Here is a 9,618-nt window from a genome sequence, read left to right as displayed (position 1 = left end):
ATGTATGATGCGTACCAAATAAAATAATTAAACAATGTAGCCTACAGCCTCCCCCCAGCCCTCCCACTTCCCCTCTCCCCTGTGCACAGAAGAAGATAAGACCCAAGAAGGACAGAACGTGCCCAAGGTCACAGGCTGCTCATGAAGAGACCAGCCTGCCAGCTCCTGGCCATGCGCCTCACCGGCTTACAGCCAGCAACAAGCCTCTGTGGCGTGGTGGCACTGTGATCACCCCCAGGCTCCCCCGGCTCAGGAAACTGCTCGGGTGGATTTGTGAATTTCCCCTCAAAATTTTTCAATGTTTGCTTTATACATTTTCATTCTCTTATGATATGTATTCATTTTATCTCCTTTGATAAATTGGAACTTATCATGTAGTCACCCCCTTTAGTAAGACTGCTTGGCTTTAAAGTCAGCTTTGTCTCTTCTGCTGCTTTCATTCAGTATTTGCTTTCTTTCTTTTTGAGACAGAGTCTTGTTCTTTCGCCCAGGCTGGAGTGCAGTGGTATGATCTCAGCTCACTGCAACCTCCACCTGCCAGGTTCAAGCAATTCTCCCGCCTCAGCCTCCTGAGTAGCTGGGATTATGGGCTCCCTATACCACACCTGCCTAATTTTTGTATTTTTAGTAGAGACGGCATTTCGCCATGTTGGCCGGGCTGGTCTTGAACTCCCAACCTCAGGTGATCCATCCGCCTCGGACTTCCAAAGTGCTGAGGAGCCAGCTGGGGATAATGTGAGCGAGCATTTATGTTATTGGTCCAGAGTGGCATGTACTGTAAGCAGTCCATCAACAGACGTCTTCTCTCCTATCTGAGGGCTCTGTGGCCTATGGCTGCCATCTGTGGCCACTAGGACAGCAGAGGTCCCAGCTCTTCTGATAAGTGGCCAGTGAGATGCCCCACCCCAGACCCAGAAACATGAGCCACTGATGCCAGAGCCGGGGCAGCCATCATGGTCGCTGCAACACCATCCCTCGGGCAGCAGAGACCCTCTGAACCCGCCCATGTGGTCAGCCGGGCAGGCTGCGGCCTCACTGGCCAGCAGCAAGGGTGGCACCATGGTGATTCTGAGACCTACCCAGGATCTCTCAGTACACCTTTCCTTCAGTTAAACCAGTCAAGGTTGGATTGTTGCTTGTGACTAAGAACTTGGATTTATACAGAATTTGATACAGGAAGAGGCAGAGTCACTACACGTTTAAATACTAAGGCTTAGGCCAGGCGCGGTGGCTCACACCTGTAATCCCAGCACTTTGGGAGGCTGAAGCGGGCGGATCACGAGGTCAGGAGATCGAGACCATCCTGGCTAACACAGTGAAACCCCGTCTCTACTAAAAAAAATACAAAGAATTAGCCGGGCGTGGTGGCGGGCACCTGTAGTCTCAGCTACCCTGGAGGCTGAGGCAGGAGAATGGCGTGAACCCGGGAGGCGGAGCTTGCAGTGAGCCGAGATCGCGCCACTGTACCTCCAGCCTGGGCGACAGAGCGAGACTCCGTCTCAAAAAAAAAAAGTGAACTCATGGGAAGCCCTGTCCTGGTGGTTCTACATGAGAAACAATTCTCCCTAGCAACTTATAAATGTAACATGATCCCAATCCATACTTGAAGCAATATTGCTTTTACAAAATAATGAATGAACAAGGATAGCCAGGAATATCCTGGAAAAGTAAGGAGCGGACACTGGGCCTGCCAGCTACAACCACGGGGTGCTAGCGGGATGGAATGGAACGCTCAGAAATCGCTCCAAGACACAGGGCATGCAGGTATTGAGCTGTGGTCTTCGGCAGAAGCCCACCGTCTCTACTTCTCCTTGTGGCACTGGGGCTGGGCTCTGCACACCCTGCTTGACCAACTGCCAATAGGCTCTGCCAATAAGGGTCACAAGAGGCCAGCTGGAGAGGAGGTGAGACACTGGGCCTTCCTGTTTCGCCCCCTATTTCTGTCTGAATCCCCCAACAGCAGCCCTTCCCCTCAGCAGGAACCGCTGGTTCCCTCTCACTGTGGCAGCACCCACTGGAGAGCAACCCTTTCTCTGGCTCTGGTATCCACAGCCTCTTCCCTGTGTCCCACAGTGCTTGGGGAAGACCTGCTTCCTAACGTATTATCTCTTCCTTTCTCAGGGTCCCCTCCCACCCCTTTAAACATGTTCAAACAAGTCCCTATGTCCAGTTCTTTCTATTAAAAGAACAGTGTGGTTTTGTTTTTCTGACTGGTTTCTGACTGATAGAATTAAAGAGACGATAGATACATAGCTTGACAGACACCATTCCATAGCAGTGGGAACGATGGATTATCCGATCAATCATGTTGGAACGCCCAGGAGACCATCCAGACAAAGACAATTTCCAGGCTAATCAAATAGTTAAACATCAAAATACAATCATAAAGAGCTAGAAGTTGTCACTTTTTTTTTTTTTTTTTTTTTTTGAGATGGAGTCTCACTCTGTAGCCAGACTGGAGTGCAGTGATGTGATCTTGGCTCACTGCAACCTCCGCCTCCCGAGTTCAAGTGATTCTCCTGCCTCAGCCTCCTGAGTAGCTGGGACTACAGGCGCATTTCCCCATAGAATACTAGAAAGTTCTGCAGAAGAGAAAAATGCCATAAGTGAAGTAAAAAGACAAATCAAAAATTGTGACAAAATATTTACTACTGATATGCAAATGGGCCAGTTTTCAAAAAAATATCAAGTCAATAAGTTTAAGATGAATAAGCCAATTAAAATTGTCAAAGAACACACACACAGTTCACATAAAGGGAAATGGCCATGGCTCATAAACATATGAAAAGATGATGGGCCTCACTCATTCAAGAGACATGGAAAATAAGGCCACATGGACATGCCATTTCTCACCTCTTGATTTGGTAAAGACTCAGTAAATTTAATAATACTTTCCGTTGACAAGTGTGATAAGCCCGGCTTGTGAGAGTGTAAATTGTTTAAACCCTTAAGGGAGGGCAATTTGCAATAACTAACAATATTTTAAACAGGTACAATAATGATCCTATGGGATAGATAGCATATCACCTTCTCATTTTACAGATTAGGAAACTGAGGCACACAGCGGTTTAGCATCTTCCCCAGGGCCACATATCTAATAAAAAGTAGAACTGGAATTCAAGCTCAGGCAGTCTGGCACTGAATACAACATGCAGGAACACTCCACCACACGAGTAATCCACTCATGTGACCCAGGGGTTCCCCTTCTAGGTCTTTATCCTACATCTCTTATTGTACATGTACAAACTAAATATGTTCACAGATATTCACTGTAGCAGAATACTTGGAAATAACCTATTTCCCTCCAAAAGAGATATGTTCAAATAATTACACTGCATCTGAAATGGAATACAATACAGCCGTTACATAACTGAAGCTTATACCAAAAAAATCACCAAGACAAACTGTTGAGTGTGAAAAACAAGGAGCAGAGGGCTTCCAGTTCTGGCAGCAATGGCGCCGCCTCTCCAGGCCTCCCCATCACACCCTACGATTGACAAAAGCTGGACAAATCCCATGGAACGGTAGTATGCATTACAGAGAGCAACCAAAGCAGCCGTGGTAAGGGGCTGAAATCCTGGAATGAAAGGAAACTCACGAGTTGCGTTCCACATCTGGTTTGACTCTTCCCCCGGAAGTTATTCCACGGCCCACAGGAAACAGAGCCCAAGCACAGCAGAACATCATAACGGGGCTGAGGGTACGAGGGCCAGCAGCACAGACAGAGGGGAGCTAGGGAGAGGGAACCCCAAAGCCTGCATGCGCATTCTCTTCAAGGTGTGCAGCGGCAGGGCTGAACTCCAATAAACCAGGCAAAAAGCAGCCACTGGAGGAAAAGAGCTGGTGGGAAGTTGTCGCCGACACGGTGCAGGGGAAACAGAAGCTGGAGCCAAGTCCTGCCGTGGGGGAGAAGAATTGCGAACATCCCAGGCTCTCCGTGGCATGCCCGAGGAGGGAGGCCATGCAAGAGGTCAGGTAAATTACAGCGGCCCGTCCCAGTGGACAGTGGAACATATTCAGACTGAAGCGCAGTGAGAAGGATGGGAAATGCAGAAAGGGCACTGGAGAGATATGGGATATGGAAAACACACACACACACACACACACACACACACAAAACCAAAACGGAATATATCTATATCTGGAATCCCAGAAGTCAGAGATTGGGAGAGAAGCAGTATCTAAAGAAACACTAAGCGGCTGGGCACGGTGGCGCACGCCTGTAATCCCAGCACTTTGGGAGGCCGAGGCAGGTGGATCACGAGTTCAGGAGATTGAAACCATCCTGGCTAACACGGGGAAACCCTGTCTCTACTGAAAATACAAAAAATTAGCCGGGCGCGGTAGCGGGTGCCTATAGTCCCAGCGACTCAGGAGGCTGAGGCAGGAGAATAGCATGAACCCGGGAGGCAGAGCTTTCAGTGAGCCGAGATCGTGCCGCCGCACTCCAGCCCAGGCGACAGAGCGAGACTCTGTCTCAAAAAAACAAAACAAAACAAAACAAAAAAAACACTAAGCAAGAATTTTCAAAATCAGTAAAACATGTCAAACCACAGATTAAAGAAGCCCTGTGAACACCAAAGGGGATAAATACAAGCAAAACCACACATTATACTAAAACTGCTAAAAATAAAGGATAGAAAAAATATAAAAGTAACCACAGAAAAAAAGACATGTTACTTTAAAAGGAGCAAAAAGAAGACTGGCATATTTGAGAAATGATGGAAGCCAGAAAAAAATGAAATAATATCTCAAAGCTCTGAAAGAAGAAAGACTGCAAACCTCAAACTTGGGGACAATATGCTCCAAAATTAAAAGTGGAATAAAGCAGATTTTGTGTTTTAAAAAAATAATAAAATTGTAACACAAACCTGAACAGGTAATGAACAAAAATGTCATCTTGAAGAAAGTGCCCTTCAGGATGCACAGAGCACAGAAAGGAACAAAGGAAACTGGAAAAGAAAAGTAAGCGGTAAATGCACTGACTGCTTACAACGACAATAATACAAGTATCTTTAGGGCTTAAAATACACGTGGGAAAAAGATAATAGTCATTGCATTAAATGAAAATGAATGAAACACTTCAATTAAAAACATATTTTCAGACTGGATAAAAAAATATAAAGTCCAGCTACACGTTAACAAAATACACATGAAATGGAGAAACAGAAGGACTGAGCAGCTGGACCCAATCGAGGGTGGGGAAAGTCTCAGATCCCTCGGGGTGAAGTTCTGGGCCACCCCTACCTGCAAGGCTGAAGGGATCTAGAATGGGTGACAGGGCAGGGAGATGATTAATATTGTCTACAATCTTGGGACCAGCTAAAACCCTAGGGATTGTAGCTCCTGTTTGGTTTTGCTGCTTTCTTCAAGTTATTTATTTATTATTTATTATTATTATTTATTTATTTGTTTGTTTATTTTTTTTTTGAGATGGAGTCTCGCTCTGTGGCCCAGGCTGGAGTGCAGTGGCCGGATCTCAGCTCACTGCAAACTCCGCCTCCCGGGTTCACGCCATTCTCCTGCCTCAGCCTCCCGAGTAGCTGGGACTACAGGCACCCGCCACCACGCCCGGCTAATTTTTTGTATTTTTAGTAGAGACGGGGTTTCACCATGTTAGCCAGGATGGTCTCAATCTCCTGACCTCGTGATCCACCCGTCTCGGCCTCCCAAAGTGCTGGGATTACAGGCTTGAGCCACCGCGCCCGTCCTTATTATTATTATTTTTTGAGATGGAGTCTCACTCATTCTGTTGCCCAGACTGGAGTGCAGTGGCCTGATCTCGACTCACTGCAACCTCCACCTCCCAGGTTCAAACAATTCTCCTGCCTCAGCCTCCGGAGTAGCTGGGATTACAGGCACCTGCCACCATGATGGGCTAATTTTTGTATTTTTAGTAGAGACAGGGTTTCACCATGTTGGCAAAGCTAGTCTTGAATGCCTGACCTCAGGTGATCTGCCTGCCTCGGCCTCCCAAAGTGCTGGGATTACAGGCGTGGGCCACCACGCCAGGCCTATTTATTTATTTATTTATTAGCGACAGGGTCTGGCTCTGTGGCCCAGGCTGGAGTGCAGTGGCACAATCATGGCTCACTGCAGCCTCGACCTCCTGGGCTCAAGCATTCCTCCCATCTCAGGCTCCTGAATAGCTGGGACCACAGGCATGCACCATGTCCCATGAATGTATTTTTTATTATTTTTAGTAGAGATGGGATCTCCCTCTGTTGCCCAGTCTGGTCCCGAACTTTGGAGTACAGGAGATCCAACCACCTCGGCCTCTCAAAGTGCTGGGATTACAGGTGTGAGCCACCGTGCCCAGCCTGGTTTTGCTTTTTTTTTTTAACTCCCCTTGTCGATTCTCTTCAGAGACCATCGCTTTCCACTCTGTGACAGGGGCTCTGTGGCTTGCTGGATTTGTCTCTTCACCGTCAGGGAAGAAATGACATTGTGCTCCCAGATCAATGCAGTGTAGCTGCCGTCAATGACTGGACAGAATGAGAGGGCATGAGCGGGCTAGGCAGTTTCAGGGAGGCCTGCAGGAGGCACAGCCTAGCTGCCGCCACAGCTCCCCAGGGCTCTTGGACTCCTGCTGGTCCCCACTGGGCTACAAGCAGCTTAGTGAGAGACATGGGGGCGGGAGGATCCGCTGGCTCGGTGCCTCTGCAGCCTGGAGAGACGGGGACATTAATGTTCTGTGGGAGGATGGACCTTTAGTCAGCAGATCAGTTCTTCTCCTGTGAGATGCGGCAGTTCACAGGTCTTTCAGAAAATGAAAGGCGAAATGGGAGCTCAACCCAGTATGCACGTCCTGCCACGCAGCTGCCAGCTCTGGGGCACAATTCCAGGTGCTTTCCTTGCTTCTCTGACTCATTCTCCTTTTCTCCTGCTTCCCTGGAACTGCGTTCTTCAAAAGTTATAGCATACACATTTTTTCTGGGACTGTGCTTTCTGAGGAACCCCGTGTAAGCACAGGTCAAAGAGGAAAATCCAGACCACTGTTCTGAGTCCAAATATCCCAGTGTTTTACCTCTTTTTTTTTTTTTTTTTTTTTTTTTGAGACGGAGTCTTGCTCTGCCACCCAGGCCCTCGTGATCCGCCCGTCTCGGCCTCCCAAAGTGCTGGGATTACAGGCTTGAGCCACCGCGCCCGGCCTATTACCTCTTGAATAGAAAAAACATCTGAAGAGAAGTCAAATCAGTCTCTGAAAATGTAGTTGCATGTAAGGGTAAAACTCTTCGCTCCAATGGGTTGTCTGTGTAAGATGCTACTCCAGGAGAGAGGCCATGCTCTACACACTGTAGACATGAAAAAATAATGTTTGGCCGGGCGCAGTGGCTCACACCTGTAATCCCAGCACTTTGGGACGCCGAGGTGGGCGGATCACGAGGTCAGGAGATCGAGACCATCCTGGCTAACATGGTGAAACCCCATCTCTACTAAAAATGCAAAAAATTAGCCGGCGTGGTGGCGGGCTCCTGTAGTCCCAGCTACTCCGGAGGCTGAGGCAGGAGAATGGCTTGAACCCGGGAGGCGGAGCTTGCAGTGAGCTGAGATCCCACCACTGCACTCCAGCCTGGGAGACAGAGTGAGACTCCGTCTCAAAAAAAAAATTGACGTTTAACCTTCTTCGGGTTATATTTTAGTGAACGTTAACATATGATCCAAAATTCTATGGGATTTCTAAAATTCTAATATGCCTGAGTCTATGCTGTCAATCATTATTATGGTTATTGTTATTGTAGGCCACAGAAATAACCACATTTCCTTGTCAACTGTGTCTTCAGCTATGAGTATTTAAAGTCATTTCCACAGTTAATTGCTTAATTCTGATGCAGTTTCTGAAAACTTCACGAGCACGCAAAAATCCTAGAATATATGGTGTCTTTTAGAAGTTTCATAAAAGGATGGAAAGAACCCTGAAAAGCACTCTTGAACAAAGTCCGGGGGCAATCCAGGGAGCCCAGGCCCAGACCCGGCAGGCAAGAGGCAAGGCTGCAGCAAGCAACCCTGCAGGAAGGACGACCTGCGCATACCACCACCTACTGAGCCTCAGCACAGGCGGGGCTTCCCCTCCACCTGGGCTAAGTGGCAGGGGCCCAGGATCCCTCCCAGGTAAAAGGTGTGCCCTTGGAAGATGCAGAGGCAGGAGAAACAATCCCTTCCTTGGCTGGCTCCAGGGGCCAGAGTCCTCAGAGAGCTCTTTGTGCTTCCCTGACAACCCCCCAGGGCGGTCTTGTCGCCGGAACCCTGCGGGGCAGCAGATGGTTGTGCGCTTGATCAAACACAGGCAGAGATAGGACAGTGTCTGGGATTGCCCCAGAGGTGCCATCGCTGGCAGGAGTCAGAGGACACTTGAGACGGTGATGTGCTCTCGCGGAATCTGTTGAGCTGAGCTGACTGAGTGGTCTGTGCTTCCTCCCCGGCCAGCAGGGAGACCGAGAGGAGAACAGCGCTTAGCCTGGGGCGGCCTGCCGGGGAGCAGCAGGCCCATCCCCTTCCCGAGAGGCTTGGCTGGGCGGGGGTGAGGTCCAGTCCTCTCTCCAGTCTGCCAGGAGCTGAGGCATCACCCCGAAGGGCATGCACCTGCGGATCCATCTCCAGAGAAGCTGAGTGGGCCCAGACTCTGAGTGTGGGGGGTGTCAGCAAGCAACGGGGGGCTGCACGCGCCGCCAGCGGAGCCCCCGCAGGGCTCCTCACCCGCCATCCATCCGTGGGGGAAGCCTCCAAAGTGAAATGCACAGATGAAAGCAAACCCAAGAGAGGACGGAACACAGAGGAAAAAGGCAACGCAGGGGCAAAAGGAAACTGGAATCTAGAGAAGGGAAATGACAAGGAAATAGGGAATCCGGGACTCCAGGAAGAGGGGCTCTGAGAAAAGCAACAACTGGGGCCCCAAAACACTTCTAACACCTGCCAGGAGCACTTAGAAACAAAAAATTATGCCCGAGAAATGAAAAGCTCAAATAGAATAGGAACATGAATTTGAGAAAATCCATTAGGAAGTAGAGAAAATAATAAAATCAAAGGATCAACCCAGGAAGTCCAACTTATAAATACTAGGAGTTCCAGAAGGAAAGAGAGGAAAGAAATTATTACAAAAATATTCAATAAAATTTCCCAAAGTTTAGTTTTCAGATTTAAAGAGCCCACTGAGTTTTCAGCATAATAAATGGGAAAAAAAAATCCCACCAAGTTATATATTACCAGCACATTTCAGAACAGCAGGAATAATGCTAAAAGTTTCCAGAGAGAAATGGGGCAAATAGGTGACAGAGATTTTTTTTTTTTTTAATGGAAGAAAGAGGATCAATTCCTTTATAATTCTGGGGGAAAGGTATTCCCAGCCTAGAATTTAGCACTCAGTCAAATCTAAGAGTAGAATAGAATTATCTCAGACATATAAAGTCTCAAAAAATTTACCTAAGGAAGCTACTAGAATACAGATTACAGCAAAACCAGTGAATTAGCCAAGAAGTAGGAAAATGACCCAGTCCAGGAAAGGACCCAGAATCCCCCAGGTGGTGAAAAGAAATCCTTGGGCTGGGGCTGTGCCACTGGTCCCACAGGAGTAGGAGAGGGAGTGCCAGGGAGGAGATATTCACAAAGAAGAAGTGAAAG

Source organism: Rhinopithecus roxellana, chromosome 14 (genome assembly GCF_007565055.1).
Source record: "Rhinopithecus roxellana isolate Shanxi Qingling chromosome 14, ASM756505v1, whole genome shotgun sequence".
In the NCBI taxonomy this organism is placed as follows: domain Eukaryota; kingdom Metazoa; phylum Chordata; class Mammalia; order Primates; family Cercopithecidae; genus Rhinopithecus; species Rhinopithecus roxellana.
The sequence above is the reverse complement of the archived record's forward strand: the minus strand, read 5'-3'. Positions refer to the sequence as shown.